Here is a 21,464-nt window from a genome sequence, read left to right as displayed (position 1 = left end):
GGACATTTTCGCGCGACTAATTTTTCGTGCTCGGCCAGGTAAGAAGAGTTTCCGCATGTTTTTATTTCCGCTGAATCAAGACATCAGCTACTGGAACATATATACGCCAAAATATTCGCGTGCTTATATTTTCGTGCTAGCTTCTGGTTGCACGAAATGCGCGAAAATTTCAACACTGCGAAAATTTCCACTTTTACAGTACTGTAAAACGAGAAATGTTCGCATGCATTTTAATTTCGCGAATTTCGTGAGCGCCAAGATTCGCGAAATTTCTAATCTACACTATATGCATTGAACGCAAGTGACAATTCGCGAAAATTTCTTGCCACGAAAAAGGCCGTCGGCTCCAATTCGCGAAAATTTCATGCCGTGAATATATCATGTTTTACAGTATATCGGAGTTTCCTTCATTACTGCAACAAGTAAGTTGCAGTCAGAATTGTGTTATTCCAAGAGCAGTTGACTTTCATAAATATCCAAAATCACAACAATAGGATTAAACCTCAACATTTGACCATAACCCAAGTGGTCAGGAGACATACGGATGGCCAGATGGAGCAGACAAAGTCCCTTGTGGTTGAAGTATGGCAAGGGTACCTTACGATCGCCACCCTGCGTATCATGGCAGTATACCAGACAGAACGAAAAGGTAGGCATGGGGCTATGCGCCATATGCTTTGAAAGTGCAATGGCCTGACCAAACAATCAGAAATGAGGTGAAAACACACAACTAAACATGGTTCAATTACACGTCCGCCTAGTAAATTACAAATGCAATGCATGACTGTGAAATTCACGCGTATTACCTATAGAAGGTGGGTACCAATCATAAGGTACCTATTTAAGCAGCACAAAGTACAATGCATTGCACAAACTGAAATGGTGTTATTTCACCAGGGAGATTCAAAATCAACAGGGCAGCCAAGGGATTCGAAACTGTGGTATATTTGGTGCCAAACTTAGGTAAACTTGTCTTATACTTTTGGAAATAACAAGCTACAGATCCTTAGGGTTCCGATAAGTGGTGCCCTCAATCATACAAAGAGATGCAACAGCAGATTGTGATACTCAAATCTGCACATGACAGGTGGCTATTAATTCACATGAATTAAAATCACTACTATCTTAAACAGTCTCAATTTTGTAAACGCTTAAATGTATATTGATGTCCACCTTCCATTATGAACACTTGGACAAGGCTGCTTCAGTGTTTTGTTTTGTTTTTTGTTGTTGTTTTTTCGGCATTGATGCCAAAGGAGATCTTTTCACACATAAGTGACGTTATTGGTAAACCAACAATGAAATAGAACAATTATCAAACTACACTACACTACATTGCAGAACAGAGTCTTATATTTAAATGCAGATTTCTGATAGGTACATAAAAATGACAGTTGCACAGTAGCACAAGAAGATGTTGTACACACCAACATTTTTACAGCATGTCCTCACAAAACTGCTTTTGATAACCACTGCTTCCTTACCACACTATGAATAGCATCATCTCTTATACTTGTGTCACCTCTTGTTCGAACTGTGCAATCCAATTACTTGAGTCATTGTTATGATCTGCCAGAGCCCATTGTAGACTCGGAAACCAGAGACCCAGACGGTCCTTGTGCCTAATGTGACACTTCAGGCAACGACACGACACAACTTTCACATCTTAAAGGCATAATTTACCATTTGCAGATGAAACAAAAACCTAGCATTTGTGCTTTCAAAATAGTTCTAAAATGTGAGTTAGGGATAGAAACAACCAATGTAAAAATTTGAATCGGTATAATGGATGTTAAGATTTGTTAAATATACAAAATGTGAACAATAGTTATAATAATAATTTGGGATAATCTTTGTTGGGTGGATAAATGGATGTAGCCATTTTCTTTCACTTAGCCCTTTCATATATAATACACAACACATACACACAGACACACACAGACACAGACACACACACACAGACACAGACACACACACACACACACACACAAAGAAAAATATGAATCACACATTTGTATGAGAAGCCAGAGCTTTTGCTCAAGCTGCCTTCATTTCTGGGCTAAAAATATTCTGTTATGCATAGAAGGCTCCCTCCAGACCATGAGATATAAAAAAAGGACAACAGATCGTAAATAGTCATGCATTACATATGATGCGACATTCTAAAGTGTTTTCTCAATAAGTCAGTCACAGTGAGCTACTTTCTCTGTGGATGAAAATATCCACCATTCTGTCTATGTTATGAGATCAGTCTTGGCTTGTGTTCAGCTGGGGTTTGCCAAAGACAAAATCAGTTTCATAAGAATGAATTTTGAGCTTGATCCTTCACAATTATTGGGCCTCAGGTTGGGATATGGGCTAGCAATGTTTCTACTTATACTTTAATCATCTACTAGAGCTGATGAGAGGACCCATCCTTCCATTTTCTTTGTCCGTCAGTCATAATGCCCAGTCCAATCCCCGTAAGGCCGCAAGGACTGGCCGACCATTTTCCGTCAGTCTTTTCTGATTGATTTGAAGTGTATTCCCGTCTACATGTAGGCCTATAGATGCTTTCTCTATAGCCACTATTTTGCAGTCCTTCTTAGCCATTTTAACACACACACACACAATTCTTACTTGATTTGTAATAACTTTCCCCTTGGTATCAATTCCACACCTCCTATATCTTAGACACTGCTCAGGCCAATTGTCTGAAAATTATATTTGGTTTGAAACGTGCTTACAATGTTCTATGTATTTCTTGCATATCAAGGATCACATCTTTCCATTAAAAAGAATGCCAGTTTATATATGTATTTATATCTATCTTTCATTTTTCTTGTTTTTCTTCTCAAATGTGGTCTGCATAGAAGTTACAGCAGTGTACTAATAGTCCCGCACAATGGTGTATGTCAAACATCCTTTTGCTACTGCGACACGTTCCTCTGTCGCATATTTGAACGCTGAGCGTACCACACTGCTCAGACTGAATTCTGCTATCTCAGGCATGCCTGTATGAAACCCTAGACAAGGGGTAAAAGGATCCCTTACAGTGAGGGTCCAGTGTGGACATTGAGTAACAGGAGAGGAGCTTCATATTTCAACATGAAGAGCACAAAAGATTTCTTCTTTTATTTCAAATCTCCTGGAGGGTATTTCTGCACACTAGTATATCCCTTTCACAGCACACACACACACACACACACACACACACCAATAGAGACAGTATCTTCAGGGTGACACACAGGACCACACTGTCTCCCAGTGAATTCAATCTGTGCAATTACTTTTGTTCACCCATAATTCAGTATTATTTTGCAATGATTAGCTTCAGAATGCAGTATAATACCCTCCGATTCAAAGTCTGAAGCTAAGTTTTCATACATAGACTGAATTTTCTTCACACATACATCAGCATCATTATTTTTTAGGTCAGAGTCATTTCTTTCATAGTTTCCAGTGGCATAAACAGACTTTTAATAAGGGGATAAAATAATGAATATGACTCAACAACTTACCAAAAAAAGATTAATGTCCTAGCAGAGAAATTAATCCTTTTAATGGGGTCCTGACTCAAAAGAAGGATCTGCACCACTGACTCTCTTTAGCTAAAATTTCCATCAAAATCAGGAAACTTTTTACAGTTTTCCCCTTCTCTTATAATTGACATGGACCTTTATCAAATGCAAGAATTGCAGCACAAACCACCGGTGTCAAGCTTTGCTGGTGGTAAATCTTCAAACTGTTAACACCAATTATTTAACTTCCTTTTTTTGGCTCTCTCTTTCTCTCTTCCAAAGAACTATATGGATCTCTGAGGAGGGGAGGAGCTAGGTGAGAATTGTCCTAATCTAGCCATTACCTAGGGCTATCAGAGAATGCCTTTGTAACTTGTGGAGATGATGCACATTTCTATGTGGGCTTGGTGTATAAGGCTGCGTTCATCTAAAAAATTTCTGAGACGGAATCACCATCCTATAAAACGAGTTTGAGGCATTTCAGAGGTTACATAAACGCAACCGTGTTTTCAAAAGCGTTTAGAAATGTCGTTTTGAAATGCCTTTCAAAGGGCATTTTGAAATACATTTGAGACCGCGACTGCCGTTCTGTGAGTAGATAAACGGTAGATAAACGCGAGGCCATTTTGAAACGCGTTTATATCTCAAGGTCAAATCCCAGCTGTTTCCGGTTGTACTCTCTACCCATTATTTGTGTGTGACTGAGGAGGCATGTTTGGTGGTATGCAATTGACCTTTAATTCCCGGGTCAAATGGCGCAAAGCAGCTGCGCAGTGACACCACTCGAATCACGATTGTATGATGGTTAGATAAACGCGGCTCCCCAAGAATCGCGTTTCAAACCACATTTGCAAACACTGTTCCAAACCCATTTTGAAACGTGATTCCTCTTTCTCAAGTTAGATATACGTAGCCTAAGATGCCAGGTGGCAAGATGCCAAAATGGAGCAGATAGCACCTCCCCTCTTCCAGCTATCAGCAATGCTCTGTTGCCACAAACCTCCTGCTATGATAAGTAAAAACCTTGGGAGTGTAAAACATTTTGAAATACTATACCGATATTTACAACGACGGATGCACTTTGTGTCAACTTTTAACTTAAGGGTAAAGCACTCTTCTGCAAGCTCTCCCAACATTTGCCAAATTTTTCCCTGTAAGCTGGCACATCAGTGCACAAATGAGACTGTCAACAGAATATCATTGTGGAACATCGACAAGAAAAGCTGCAACACACCAACATCTTTTTGTGAACCTTTTACATATCAAAAGGAAATGATCCTTCATCTTACAAAACAGCTCTCGAGATTGATGGTTGCATTTGAAGGTCACAATATTGTGCAGCATAATCGCTTGATTGGTGATGGGCAAATTTAGCTTATCTGCTCTGTATGAATGTGGATACATGGATACATCATGCATCAGTCTATGAACATCATGGAACCTGGAGGTATCAAAATCAAAGCAATTATGGAGAAACTCATGTGGATGTGCAAATTACAAAAATTCCTAAATAACTGCAAAATTTCTTGGGGTATGGGTCGCAATGCTGATCATGCCATTTAGTGAGATCGCATGTCTATGGTGGCAAAAAATCTTAAGATTTCATTGGATCATGATGCAAATCTTGATATTCGTATCCCACAAATTTGTATTCAGCGTGAATCCCAATCATGTCTCTATGGACGGTGCATGCCAAGTGCTTTGAAATCTTTTCAATATTGGCTCTCCCTCTTTGGACCGGTGGGGAAACTACGGTGCCCCAAGGTGACACAACTTTGTGCCTGACAGAGACACTCAGTCATGACCTTTTATACCATTACATCATATGTGGCCCACTCTAAACCCAGCAGGAAGACAGTATTAGTATAACACACCAAGAGGCTTGTCGGTTGTCTTGGACTTAATTTAGCAACAAATAAATACACATTTATATTTATAACGCAAAATCAACTTACAAAATAAATAGCATATTGACTTGAAAGATGAAGGTGTAAGAACAGCTGCTAATCTCTAGGCATATTCAGTTATATCAACCCGCTGAGGACGAGTCCCAAGTATACTCGGGCAGGTGTCTATGGGAAATGCGTGTTGTAGCAAAATCAGTCCGTCCTCAACGGGTTAGGAAGCTTTGGTGCATTTGAAAAATTTGCACATTAAATATCAGTGTGAGTTCTAAGTAACACTGCTAAAATATGGCATTCTGAGCTGCTTCACACTAAAACTGCCCAATTTTAAGCTTCAAGTGAATGTGAGATTTACTAGCCATTAATTCTGCTAAACATATAGCGTAGGGAAAAAACGAACATGGAAAATGCATCTCATAGTATGTCTGAAAGGCTAATGATCCCTGCAGAACAGACCATCTTGCACAGGGATCTGTGTTGAATAAACAAAGCTATGTTATGACATTCAATCTGGAGATGAAGAGGAAACATAGAACAGTATTGATACTAACTCATGGTGCATCAATTCTATCTGTAATCGTTGTGGGAATTTTTCAGAGCTCGAGCACTTAGTTTCATGCGGGCCCGTATCCAAGTCTAAAGCTCTTGCTATAGATCTGCAGGCTTTAAGTGGTAAGAATTTGTATTGATTTTCCTGTTGTTCCTCTTGATTTCCTTTCACTGCAAATGATGTATTTTGGTTGCCTACTGTATCTGAATGTAAATGATGAAGTGAAATGAGAAGAGAAAAGATGCCTCAGTAAAAATTGCGCAATTAGACATTCCATAGAAATTCAGATTATATAGCTTTCATGGCCAAGCAGCATCATTTGTTTTCTATTCCCTATTCTGTACACAAAATTAACAATTATACAACTTGCTCCTGTAGATTTTTATAATTGAAGTTGATTTCCTTTTGTGTTGGAAAATTTCTATAATTTCACTTCATATAATTGAAGTTTATTTCCTTTTGTGTTGGAACATTTCTATAATTTCACTTTATATAATTGAAGTTTATTTCCTTTTGTGTTGAAACATTTCTATAATTTCACTTTATATAATTCTTTATATAGGTTTGAATTTGCTACAGCTTTCACAGTTGAAGCAATTCCTTGTGTTTTTCACACAGTGTGACAAACTTTGAGATGTGTGTCCAGGTTCAAACGATTGAGACTGACTGTTCCATGTTCTCTGCTACATTTTGGTCAAATATTGTTGTACAGGAGATATCAAATACCCCGACTGGCAAACTGTGTGATGTATTTCCTAGTATGTTATCATACATGTACTATGTCCGTAGGCAACAATGATCACACAACATCATTGCCCTGGCCAGACTACACAACCCATGACTTCCTCTATTATGTAACATTTGTAAACAGTGGGAGAAGGCAAGGTCGCACATATTGTTCAGTTTCTGGCAAGGTTTTTCCTCCACGCTGTGCTTGACAGTTTGGTGTTGCATTGTATGTGAAATTAGACTCTTCATTCAGACACCTAATAGCCACTTTCCTCCTTGACATGTCTTCCTTCTTGAGAAAAGCGTATCACATGCATTGATTCAGTCAGACAATAAAAGTGGTTCATCAAAATAGTTCAGAATGTTGTGTTGTTGTTGTTGTTTGTTGTTGTCTATGGCAAAAGATATTATAAAAATAGATGTATTTAATACATAAAACGGCATAGCTATCATAAAAATAGATGTATTACATAAAACGGCATAGCTATTATAAAAATAGATGTATCATATAAATGGGGCTCCACTGAAAATAATTTGCCCCAAGCGATATCGATATCAAATCAAACAGTATTGTCGACAGATCAAAAATATAATTAAAGCTAATTCCTAAGTTGCTTTAGCAAACCTGCAGCAGTAGGTCCTATCCATTTTAAGGTTAGCACATGTGTGCACAACTACCTGGTACATCATACAACAGCATCAGTGGTGTTATGATGTGTAATGAATTTGAGCCTTCATCATATATTCACACCTTGGCTTTTATGCACATTCTCATAGAATAAATCAAATCTTCAAAACAAATAAGATAAAATAAAGAATCTTCTGTTGGATTTAAAGGACCATCTTCCTGAGAGATTTCCCTGGTCATGTGAGATGGTCTGCATTCCACTTGTCAGCCATCTTCTTTCCTACTCTTTACTTTTGATTTCTAGAAATACATGCATTGCAAATCACGTTTATTCATGTGTAATGGTATTAATGTTATGGTCTTATTTACCTAGGGTAGCCTCATCAGCATTAGCAATGTTTTTCCACAGGACCCTGCCATTATTATTACTCCCAGCATTGCCAGGTATCCATTTTCACACCTGGGTCGAGAAGGACATTGTAAGTAAAAATATCTCATTCAAGGCCATATGAAGCACTTGCCAAGACTCAAACATGGGCCCTCTGTTTGAAAGTCAAGTATTATCCAATAATCATGCCAATGCATCCCCACATAATGGTGAAGGGAAATTGCACATTACCACAAACAACAACAACAACAACAACAAACAAAAAACTGAAATATCTGTAAATTTGTGACCTGGGTATGTAGCATTTTTCATAGTTTCTGTACCCTGTCAAGCTTCAAGATCCATGGAATATTCTTGTTTTGCTACTCATGTATATTATCAGCACTCACTGCACTGTTATGAAATGTTGATGTATAAACTTCAGGGGCGGATCCAGAAATTCCGTATAAGGGAGGCACCTTTACAAAATTAAAAGCGGGCGTGGGCACCCCTCCATTTTTTCTCTTTATTCTTATTGTTTAAACAAAATAAAGAGGGAGTGCGTGCCTGGTGCCCCCCCCCCCCCCCGATCCACCACTGAACTTTCACATCACAGTGTGCACTTTCTCACAGTCAAGCATGCAAATTCTGTTACAATGCCACCAGAATGACTTTCAGTGACAATAGCTGGTGCTATGTCAGGGATATAGTGGCAGTCTACACAAGGAGATGTAGACCATAAATTAGTCATGTATGAAAATATGTGAAGCTTTCGAGGGCAAGAGTCTCTCAATACGAAAGGGTCTATAGCATAGCATGCTGTTTTAAAGTTCTCTTTCAGGTGCCTGATAATTTCTTAATAAAAAAAGACGAAAACAATGTTGAATTTTTCAGTAGGAGTGGGGGACGATAAGGTCAGAACATGTCTTGGTGTGGTTGACAATACAAATATATGCCAAACTTTTAAATCATGAATAATGGCTAAATATGCACCAACAGGTTCATCTCACATTTGCAAAGCAGAATAGTAAATTCCTTCAGAGTAGACTAACCGAGCATTCGCACGTGCAGAGTTTGCTTTATTTGAAACAATTTCGTAACTAAGCAAACTCAAATCAAGTTTGTAATTAAGTAGATTTAAATCAAACAAAAAAATCCAAGTAACTTTAAGTCTGTACTGATCCCCATAAAACGACAATCTGTCATATCACCTGCCAAAACAGTTACTAGTTTTTTCTCACAGCTTGTCAGGATCGGAGCTATCAAGGCAAAAGACGACACTATTGATTAAAAATTCCTGTTAAGGATAACTCTCAAAGTTATTGTTTCCTGGACTTGGCTGGAAGCTGTGTGAGCGTGTCAAGTTTACTGCAGCAAAAGTTAGTGAATGACATGTGCTCTTTAACAAAACGGCAATTGTGCACTAAAAACTACTATGAGAATAGGTTCACGTCAAGGTCTTACCTTCCTGTTCTCTGACATCAGACCTGGGGAAATCGGGTCGAGGTACCTTGCCGATGGGTCCCCGGTTGAAGTCCCCGTTGCTGCCCTGCTGCAGTCCGTGGCTCGAAGCTATTCCACGTAAATCCAGTGTGTTGTCGAGCAGCGCATTGATTTGACGGAAGATGTCGACGTTGTTGCCACCGCCACGAGCTGGCGTAGGGAGCCCCGGTGCCGGCGGGGGGACAGTCGGCGCGAGACGCCTGGCTGCTGTTGATGAGATGCACTACGGGTGGTGTGCAATCAAATCGCACCCTTTTTTCGGCACTGCGCTGCAGATAGCCAGTTTTGAACTGAAAGATTAAAAAGAGAGAAATCACACAATACCGTTCATTTCAGAGTAACATTGCGCCGTTCTGTCTGAGCCTGACCGAGCCACGTCTGATTACGATAATTTGCACATCACATGTGGACATTCAACAACGAGCGAGCTGGGAGCTTTCCTTTTCTTTCTGCTTTTCTTTTGGTGCGCCCGTAGGTACGCACGCCTTCACACTATACGCACTGTACATTCTTCTGGAACGTACAGTGTGTGGCGTGCACACGAAACGTGACAATGTGGGCGTGTCTTTCGGGCCAGTTTTCTGTGAGGTTGCCATGAAACGCCGAAACTTTTGACCAATCGCGAAGGACAATGTCTACGGGTTACAGATCTCCTTACGACGTGTCGTAGTATTAGTGCTCTACAGTATTTCAGAAAGTGCTTTGAATGTTAAATTTTTGCGCTTGAATTGGTGCTCACAGTGAATATTCCCTTCCTCCTGCTGATCCGTTGAATTGCAAACGGTCTGCAAAAGTCTGTCTGGATCTGGATCTGGTGAGATACTGCACAAACTCCACATCAGGGATATAAACGTGCAGGCGTGGTCGAGTGAGCGGAGTGTTTATATTTTTTTAATGTGCTTTTTGGATAATTTTCCCCAAGTCAAATAAATATATAATCCATTTGAATGAGTTTAGACTGGGAGCTTCTCTGATATCTTTACAGCATGCAAACTATAATAACCCATGGTGAATGCAGTACCAACACACATCTACAACGTTGCATATGTTTAGAAAAAATATGATAGTTTTAACGCCTACAACAAGTTGAAAGCCTGATTAAAAAAAAATGTATGTAATGTATCTTGATATAAGTTTTATGTACACGTTCATCTGGGTTTTCTGTGTGTGCGTGTGTGTGTGTGTTTTTTTTTTTTTTTGGGGGGGGAGGGTGTTTTTTCAAAGGAGCTACAATTATGTGAAGCAGCAATGATGAGTTGTTGTTTTTTTTTTCAATTTTCACTACTTGTACATGTTGCTACCTCGACTCTTTGTTTCTTTGGTGGAGTACAATAATTCACGTACACGTACACAAAATACACGGAGTAAATGCAAAATTGATGGGCGTCTGTTCTGAGTTACGAATAGAGGTGAGGAAACGCCAAGTGCAGTTCCAAGTCTGTACACTCTAATATATACATGACAATCTAGTGAAGGTGTGTGACTCAAATTCAGTAATTATAAAGGATCACCTGTATTGCAGTCAACCCTTTCTTCGTGAGAAACTCTTTGCTTTAATATTGTAAAGCTATCATCCCCTTTATGTGTATTTTCTCCATGTTGCAAGTAGTTTCAAACATGACTAATGAATTAGATTCACACGTGTAACAATTGAGGTTAAAAGAAGCGAAGGAACTGTTGGACACTCGACTGTTGAGGGCGTAACATGTCATTTATGCCCGACGAACATTAACCAAGTTAATATGCTGCAGTCTTCACAAAACCATAGTTGGCCCAAGATCAAGAGAAAGCAATATGAATCATTAATCACGCAAGAATTCATTTGTTGATATCACCAAGATAAGACAGTTGGGTTCAGGTCATTAAAGTTTGCGAAAAGACCTCGAAACACGTAAAGACGTGCAGAAGTTTCCTCGTGCAAACAACAAGCAGATAATTTGATTCATATTTTTCGTGCCTTTTCTCCATTCGCCAGGTACTTTTGGATAAAGGACGTGAAAGAGTTTTCACATCAAAGAATGTGCAAAATGAGGCATTATTGTCTTGTTAGGAACTGAAACAGTTTATCGATAAACGTTTGACTTACTGCGGGCAGACTCATTCTTTTGCGTGTTTTGATCTACGTGAAGCTCTAAATTTTCCCCCTTCTCGGTGCAACTGTAGTGGGCCACAAGCTGTTGGGGATTGGCAAGTTGACTGGTTGTGCTGGTTGTACTGGTTGTGTTCGTTTGTGAGATGGCGGTGCTGTCCCTGTGGTGACTCTCGCGGAGCGAATGTGGCTACAGTCTGACTCCGACGGTCTAAGTCGTTCGGGACTAGTAAAGAAGAAGGGCCAAAGAAGACGCGCCAAAGACAGTGCGCAGCCTCAGGGTTGTCACAACCTTCTGCACTGGCGTGAAAATGAGTGTGACATCAGCGCCCGCGATTTATGCTAATGCGCCCCTTTCAGACACAACAGCATGACATTATGATGTGGCTGCGCTTTGGTGACCGTAACCGTTTTTGGGGTGGGTGTATGCCCAAAGTCATCTTCGTTACGTCTTGCCCTCTTTATTGCCAGTGTGCGAACGAACAATGAGCTGAAATTCCCGAAGAAGCATTTGACAATCCTACCAGGTTATCATCGAGTAGTTCATCCATGAACAGAAGGCGAAGACACTGTCACAAATCTGGTATCTGGGCGTTGCCTTCAAGAACATCTTTCCGACAATCGGCTGGTGCCTGTCACAACCATGTCTTAATACCACGTCTTAATATAAGGTAAGAAACTGGTCTGCTGAAACGGCGCTGATTTAATCCCGGGCGAGCACAGCTTGCCAGTCACGCCAAATATCCATTCTGATTAGTTACGTAACTGTCGTGTGCAAAGGGATTGAAAAAGAATGGTAATACAAATGATATGAAAATACCTCTCTCCTCTACTTAATGTAATGTATCGGGACGAAATAATTGACAAGGTTTGACTTTGGACAACTGATCGACGCAGAATAGATTGGGAAATTCTCATGAAAAGTTCACTTTTCATTTGTATTAATTTTCACCATAACAGTAATGATGATCATATAATGATGATGATGATGATGATGACAGTGATGATATTGACAGTAAAAGAAAAATCAATAGTAAGCAATATTTGTAGTAGAAATATTAATAACAATAACAATAATGACAATAAAAACAATATCATTAATGATATAATAAATATAATGAAATAATAATAATAATAATAATAATGAAAAGAAGAAGAAGATGGAGAAGAAAAAGATAAAAATAGGCTTATTATGCACAGCATATGAATGATTTACGCCAGCAACATGACAAAACATGATTACTGTTCGGAGATCAGTTAAGCAATAATTTTTTGTTGTGATTTCTGCAATCTCTTGCAGGATCATCAACTAGGAAACACTTGTGGTAATGATACATGCACATTCTTCTACTCTGTAAAGGTATCATCGCCGGTATTCTTACGTCACAGTGAGTAATATCTGACAAAAAGGCAGCACAATCATACAATAATAACGTTAAGTTCACAAGCGTTATGTTACCCAACATTTACACGATACATTAAATTATATCATTTTCATGCGTGTTGGATGAAAAATAATAAGCATACAACAAGGTAATACAGGATAGGATGTAACAAAGCGAAATCTTAAACAGTGACCCTATTCTTCTGTCCAGTGATTAAAATAATAAGTACTATCATAAAGAAAAGAGATATACCCTTTTTGAGTCGGTGAACACCCTCAATAAACAATTATTTTCAACAATTAGTTTGAACAATTTTGAACAATGAATTCCATTAGGTATATGCATATATTGTTGTATACATTGTACGCTTTTGTTTTCCTTGCACTTGTATGACAACAAAAATGTGCTATTGGAAATAATATTCATTTCAATTGAATTGAATTGAATTGAATTGAAATGAATGAATAGGTATCGTTCTGTTGTTCTGACCGCTTGGGCACTCCATATAAAGAAATTAATAAAAACAACAGAATGAAATTAACAAAACGATTTATTCATGTGAGAGGACAAGTGATTCCACATTCCACCAACGCAGTTTCTGCAATGCAAGCTAGAAATAATAATTCAAATTACAGAAAGAGTAAATTGAGTGAATGTATGCAAATTACTAGAACCAATGAAGTCGTAACACATGCTTTGCACACGTTTCTTCAGTCGTCAACCGTCAAAATCTTGACAAGTCTCGTCCTGAAAGACAGTTTAATAAACACACAAACTAAGAGACGATGTAGAACGCGAGACGCATGCGCACTGCTTCCACAATGAATGGTAATCACAATGTCTGTTGTCTGAATAGTCGACGAGACTAGTGCTTTGATATGGTTCCAACAGATGTTTCAAGGGCGATTGTGGGGGTTCAGAAATATTCGTCTGACAATCGAGTAACCATTATATGGAATAGAAAATTGTGTACTTGTTTTAAACTTCCATATTGATTTAATCTACTTATTTTGCATACCATTTCTGAGTTGAATAGGAAATGAACACAAACATCACAAGAGGAAGACATCTAAGATTCCAAGTTACAATCAAGTTTAATACCATTAATTATGACTTGTACACCTGCGTGTTTTCCACGTCATAGTCAGTATCTACCTAAGTTGTTAGCAGGTGGCGTGTTCAGTGCTTGGAAGCAATGCCCACTTGTTTGCCTACATTTTCTTGAATTTCCTTTTTCTTCAGACGGTATAATTTCATCTAATATTCAGACCAGATGATTGCGTGAAACATAATTAGAGCGGGAGCGTTTTTGCCCCTGGATATTTCTCCCATGGCGGGAGAGTCAAAAGACGATGTCCTTCAGGTGTCTTCACATATTTCCGAGGTTGGAGAAAAAGCACGCAGATAAATTTGAAAGGAACAATAACAACACCACCACCACCAACAACAACTATAACGATGATAGGGTGGAAATTCTTAAACCGAAAATCACACCTCACCAAAAGCCAAACAACAACGAAGAAACAAAAATTGCCAAAATAACCCCTAACCCTAATCCCTTATGGTTAGATAGGTTATATACTTCGTTCGCATTAAACCAAGCTGTGTAAAGGGAGTTTTCATCGTGTTCTTGTGAGATATATTCGAGCCCAAATTTTTTTTCTTCATCCCATTTTTTCCCTTCTTTCTTTTTTTTTAATAGCAATGTTACTGAGTAGTAATCGTCCATATTATAACAAGTAATAAGCTGTTCATTAATGTAAAGACACAAGAATTTGAACTGTTTCCATGAACACCTTAAATACATGATGCATATTTAATGGTATCTGTGATGAGAAGGTTATGAGCGGCATGCTATTGTTCACTGATCGGATCCGGAGCACGTGGTGAAAAAATGCCGATGGGTGCTAAGGTGGCGAGATAACTTCTGCATTTTAACAGATGCATGACACGTGGTTTTTATTTCTTTTTTAATTAGAGTACGACAGTATCGGTCTCTTGACTTCTAAGTTGCATTTGCCACGTAAGGCTGCGTTCACATAGAAGTATTCGGTATTCGGTATTCGCTATTCGCTATTCGCTATTCGGGCACCGAGTACACCATCACCCGCACCGTCAACTCACCATCCCATGCATAAGGCTGCGTTCACATAGAAGATATACTATTCGGGTATTCGGGGCTCGTTTTCGAGGGCACGCGAATAGCTTGAATCGAACGATAGGATTTCCTCACACCGGTTCACATAGGAGGGGCACTATTCGAAAGTACGCGTATAGCTGCGAATAGTATAAGTGGAAATCGAGCTTTGTTCGATTTTCTTGCAGCGTTATACCGTCTCTCGTTTATGAAATAATGACAATTTTGGTCTGGATTTGCCCTTTAGCAAAAAAAAAAGGCATGTTAGACTGACATTCTGATTGCAGTTTAGAAATTGTTAATAAGATTTGCTGGGATGTAAGGAGGAAGAAATCCTCACTGCATGGGATGGTGAGTTGACGGTGCGGGGTGATGGTGTACTCGGCGCCCGAATAGCGAATAGCGAATAGCGAATAGCGAATAGCGAATACTTCTATGTGAACGCAGCCAAAGGGGGCATTAGATATTGGAAAACCGGCAATCCAAACATTGGTAACATACTTGTAAGATTGCATTCATAAAGTTGAGAGAAAGGTTGAAGTGAAAGTGACATTGGCATGTGAGTCTCAGGAGATCTGGGATATGGGGGCAAAGGACGGAAAGGAAGGTTTCACCCTCAAAGTCAAGGTTAGAAAAAAAAAATAACTGACGACCTCTTTCATTTCTTTTTTTATGGGGGGGGGGAGGGGAGTGGTACACGACGATATATGACGTCATTTTTTATGTATGAACGACCACAATTCCCAAAGTTATGAACTAGTTGTGCAAAGTAAACAAAAAAATCCACCAAAAGAAATTAATAGCCAGACGTTGACGAGAAATGATTTCCGAAGATCACACACAAAAAAAGGTTCAACAACATTTTTTTTTCTTCAAAATGAACAATATAACAAAGAAACAAACATGGAACTGCTGTTGTGGTAATCTTACTCCTGCCCCGAGTGAACACAGTTTTTAGACCCGTGGACAGATGTTTACAAATAGGAACCCATCAAGTAATTGGGACTCCATTGTACCAGAACATAGTCCAGCCATTTTGAAGAGGAAATAATATCTGGAACTGAATAGGGAGGCGTAACAGCATCAGTCAGCATTCAGTATCTACTGTAGTATTTACATGTAAGCATGTATGCTGTCACATTTCACAATAACCACGTCATGTACGGACGGCAGTGCATGGGAGAAGGTTTTTGAACAGAACTGAAGCAAGCGTCCAATGCCTTGTAACGAAAACCCGCAACACAATCTCGGCAAAGACGTTTATATTCATGACTGTAAATAGTATACAATAAATTGGGGTGATGCTATTTTGACGGGAGTTGAAACACGACAAGGTTTGATTTCAGGCTATATCTGAAAGGGGATTTCATCAGGAGAAACCTTTTGCTTTAAATATGGTCCCCCAGTTGTACCTTTTAAACGGATTATACACCGAGCCTGCATAAAGATCGAAGAATGTATGCACGACAAAAGCACAGCTTGCAAACAGCTATTAAACAGACCAGAGTTAGCGATGGCGATAGAAATTCAAATTAGCATTGTCCGTATTAAATCGTTGATGACAACAGTAATCTGATGCCGAACCAGCAAGGAATTTGTCCAAATTTGGAACCCTTGGCATGAACTGAAATGTCTGTGGTCTCCATTTGGTAGTTCATGCATAACACTGTACTAACCACTAACCACGGACACTACCTTGTGTCCCTTTTCAAGGGGAACGCTGTCAGCCTCTTCGAAACCATCATTTTAGATGGTATACACACCCGTGTAGTGTGTGTGGGGTAATGTACTGAAAAAGCAAGACTTCGGGGGAAAAGACGATATTGGTGAGAGGTGAATTTTCTGGTTCCGATGTCATTATTATTTCGAATTTTTAATTTAACGAAGAGTAAAAAAAAAGGGGGGGGGGAAAAGGAACTGATGTATTAGCGATTAAAGCACACTGACGTACGGTACGTATGATTTTTTTCTGTGAACTGTACACACGCTAATTCCTAATTTGATGTTTAATTGGTGTTTGCCCATTCTTCTAAGAAGTATATAGAACACAATCGTAAGTAACAAAAATATGAGCTGGAAATCAACGAGAGTTTCAGTTCAACGGACAGAAAACAAGGTAAGGCGATTTTGTACTCCATATATACCCTGTGTTGTGATGTGTAGCCGCGAAATTTGTACGTGATGGTAATAGTTAACAAAGATCGACTTAAAGGGGCAAAAAGTACGCCCAATTATCAAGCTGGCTTTCTACAAAAGAGTAAATTCAGATGAAAAAAAAAGTGGTATAAAGACTTCATTAAAATCGACCCCCCCCCCCCAAAAAAAAAGGGGGAGTTATAAAAAAATACCATTCTCCATGTTTTCACAAATCAGCAAGATTCATCGCAACCACACGTGGAATGGAATCAAGTTGGAGTATAGGAAGTATTCTATTTCCATGCATCCAGTCATGGCAATCTTGCAATAACCGGACTTTTAGTGTAGGGGAAAAGGATGTGAGTTACTGTATTATCTATATATGTAAAAAAGTAATTTGAAAGACATTTTTTTTTTTGTCAAACCAATGGGAGAATGACGTTACCACCGCCTCTTCCAATTTGCATATATTCACTGAAATTATGTGAAACTTCGAACCATACCGAAGTTAAATTTTAAATGAAATGACAATCATACTGTTCGTCTGATTTTACACGATAAATTAAAGCCAAAAAGAACATGTGGAACTGCAATTCAGAGCAGTGTTGACCATTTTTGCATTTGTTAATACCAAAATGTCATATATTGGTATTTCCGTTATTTTCTTGACATTTCTGTCTAATTGATGACCTACTCTTTCATTGCTATAAAGCACTATGACAGAGGGAACGCGGCGCTGGATTTGTAAACAGTGTGTTTGGCTTCGAATTCTGCTCGATGTGTTCATTCCTGATCAAGATATTTTGGTAACAATTCTTTAATTCTTAGGTTCGTTATTCAGAAATGTAAAAAAAATAAAAAAATGAAATAAGGCTCATTTTTTCGAAGGTTACTTGTTTCGAAGGTTTGTTAATCCAAAGATGATATGGGGTTCGTTATTCCGAAGTTTCGTTATTTCAGTATGAAATAAGGCTCATTATTTCGAAGGTTCGTTGTTCTGAAGGGTCGTTAATCCGAAAATGATACAGGGTTCGTTAATCCGAAGGGTCGTTAATCCAAGAAGGATATTATTTTCGTTATTCCGAAGGTTCGTCAAAGGGATAGTACAGTATTGGTGGGGATGAGGATTGAGCTTTTAACTTTTTGCCAGATACTGAGAAACCACTCATGAAATGTTACGCAGCATACCATTCTAAGAGGAATTCAAAGTTTATTTATTGAATATTGGTTTCGAAACGGCTGAGATATCCAAAAAGAGAGTAAAACGAAGAGATCCTAATAAAAGGTGGGTCACACCTGTTTTTAGTGTCGCTTGTTTTGGATATCGTCTCCATTTCAAAACCATTTTTCATCAAATAAACGTTGAATTCCTCTTGGAATTACATTCATATTTCATTAGAGGTTGCTCATTTTATCATCAAAGAAGTTAGAAACCTCAAGTCAGGTCTCAACCAAAACTATACCATCCCTTTAATCCGAAAATGAAAAACAGGTTTGCTATTCTGCTATAAGGTTGTTAACCCGATAACGAAATAAGTTTCGTAATTCCGAAGGGTCGTTAATACGCACCTTCTTTTCGTTTTTCAGAGTAACGAACCTTCTTCCATTTTAAGATTGACGAACCTTCGACAGAACGAATCCTATTCTATTTTCGGATAAACAAACCTGAGGAATAACAAACCCTATGTTTGGAATAACGAACCTTAGGGAAAACGTCTCAAGTGCACGGATTAACGAACCCTATTTCATTTTCGGAAAAAACGAACCACAGGAATAAAGCCTCAAATGTTCGGATTAACGAACTCTTATTTTATTTTTGGATTAACGAACGTCTAGGTAAAGATAATTTGTGTGTTTTTGGATAGGAATAACGAACCTTATTTCATTTCGAATTAACGAACCATAGGAATAACGAACATCACCTGATATTTTTACCCATAACTTGCATGATGTCTCTTTTCACTGTGGGGTCGAAAATTGTTTCCTGGCAATGACTGGGGAAGTGATATTGGGAGAACCCCTTAGAAGAGCGGTGTCAACGCCAAAAGGGCTACCCTGGATAGATAAGACTTATTTGTTATCATTTGCAATAATACGAGATAAAAAAATCACAAATAGGTTTTTAACGCTTTTTAGTGTCACAACACAAATTTTCATAACTGACTCATATAGATATTCACCCTAACAGGAAAAAAAAAGACACAAAAAACAAAAACAAAAAAGGAGGCGCTCCTCTAAGTGCCGTTACACTGTCCCTAAATTGAGCAAAGATGGACAGACAATAAAGCAAATTTCAAATTCGGCTCTGACCGTATAAACATCGGGTCATTCGCGAGGGACCGCCGATTGGAGTTTCCCGGGCTCCAGCATCGGTGGCAAAATCTTCGTGTAGCACTTGTATTTCCTTCCAATGTCCTCCTTAACTCCTTCAGTGCAAATCAGTCAAATATGCACAAAATTAACACACATACATATGAACAAGCAATTAATGTGGCACGAGGAGGGTTAATAAAGATTCACGCCTTCGTGTAGCTTTCGAGTGTGGTTCGGGTGCCATTCTCTGATCTTCTGTACAGGCATCGTACGCCTTTGGCTGTCGATTGGCTTTTCACATGTTAAGCGTTAACTTCACAGCAAATTGAAAATTCCATATTTGTATGGCCATCTTTGCTCAATTTCGGGGCAGTGTGATGCTTGCCTGCATCAGAGCGGTGCCTAATCGACACAAAACAGCCATACGAATATGAATTTTCAATTTCGCGCGAAGTTGGCCCCGAACTTGGTCAAAACCAATTAAGAGCCGAAACAAATATGATGCCTATACAGAAGCTCACGCGATGAAACCTGAACAACAATAAAAGGCTACGCGAAGATGTCAGTCTTTGTCATGAACCTTCTCAAGATCTTCGGGCTATTCTTGGCTTACCAAAGATTTAGCCGCCGCTCAAGAAGTGGCTGTCGGAGCCTGAGAAACTCCATCGGCGGTCATACGATGACTTATTAACGCGCCCTCACAAAATGACCGAAGTTCATACGATAAGATCCGAATTTGAAAATTTCCTCTATGGTGTGTCCATCTTTGCTCAATTTCCGGACAGTGTGATTTCTGCATTATCAATTAAACTGTGAAGCAATCTTAGATGGTGCATCGTTACAGTCGGTGTTGTAACAGAGAATGAATAATTGCTGTTCCCTCATTGGGTATCTCACTGAAATGCAAATGATATGACAGAATGTATTACATTGTTTGCTTTAAATGCGCATGTCTGTTTCTTGTTCAAAGTTAATTAATCTGAGGTCAAATGAATAAGTGGAGGTGCTTTTTTTTCGATATTAGCAAAACATATCTTGTCTGCCGTCTTTTTTCTGGGGGGTAATCTGTGGCGTATCTAGGGAAAACGGCGCCCGGGGCTAGCGCGAAAATTGCGTCCCTTATTTCTGAAAAAGTGTTCAACCCCAACCCCATCCCGGTAGGGACTTTAAAAAAAGTCCACATGATATGCTTTTTCAAGCACTTTGTATAAAAGGGGTCTTTTGAGGGTGATTTAAATGTAATAAATTTAGATAAATTTTGGCGAGCGAGCGCAGCGAGCGAGCCGAAAATTTTTCTATATTTTTCTATATTGTATAATTTCCTGTCTTCGTAATGGCCACGGCGATTCCTTTCCTTACCTAGATGGGATCAACATACTCCCACTAATTGGGTCAAAATGTTCGTGAATGTCATCCTCTAAGCAGTAGTTTTTACATGGAACAGTTAATGTATGTACATTATTCCTCCTCTCCTTCAAAGAAGATTTGAAGAGTTTGAATTTTCAAAGTTTATAATCTTGAGGTCATCATTACACAGAGAAATATAACATTTTCAATGATACTGCACTCATTACATAACAAGAAATATTTTTGAAGATATTACTACAATTATCACAAATATTAACATTGTTTTTTTTTTCTTTTCCCCAGCTTCAGTCTCAAATATCTCTTGCTGATAAAACTGGTTATGATTTTTTTTTTTACATTTAAACTTTTCATATGTAGTCTGTGTGAAAATGACTCTTTTGAGGAAAAGGCAGCATACATTTTGCAAATAGGAGTTTGAGTATAAAAAACTGTAAAACATACACACACACACACATACAAAGACACATATTATGGGCAGACATATGCAAGCGTACGCTAAGGCATCATCGCCACAGTACAGGAGGTAAATAGATAGATAGATATACCCATGCAAATGGAAATTGCCACACACGATTTAAAAAGATATTCTGAATTTTATTCCTGCTCATGTTTTCATACCATAATCTTCACATGATGGCAAATTCATAATTTTGATTAAAAAAATAAATCTCGAATGTAGTACTCTCCAAAACAAATTAATGCATTCAAGATTAATCTTCTAAATGCTTTCTCATACAGACAATGGTCTAAAGTTTGATATAGCATTGGATGAACTGTGATTATTTTGTATCAACCACAAAGAAACTTCATTTCATCTGCAGGGAAGCCCGAGTGCTGTAATTTCTGATAACCATG

At 38.7% G+C, this 21,464-nt stretch overlaps 1 pseudogene; it reads right to left on the bottom strand.

Moving 5' to 3' along the window:
• LOC139711731 (cytoplasmic polyadenylation element-binding protein 1-like) overlaps positions 1 to 11,282 on the bottom strand; it is a 54,948-nt pseudogene extending 43,666 nt beyond the window's left edge.
• Between the last annotated feature and the right edge of the window lie 10,182 nt (positions 11,283 to 21,464).

The sequence above is a fragment of the Diadema antillarum genome, unplaced genomic scaffold (genome assembly GCF_040938485.1).
Source record: "Diadema antillarum isolate AM-2024a unplaced genomic scaffold, OU_Dant_1.0 seq00001698_RagTag, whole genome shotgun sequence".
Taxonomy (NCBI): Eukaryota; Metazoa; Echinodermata; class Echinoidea; order Diadematoida; family Diadematidae; genus Diadema; species Diadema antillarum.
Note: the sequence above shows the minus strand (reverse complement) of the source record. Positions and strands in the feature narration are given on the sequence as shown.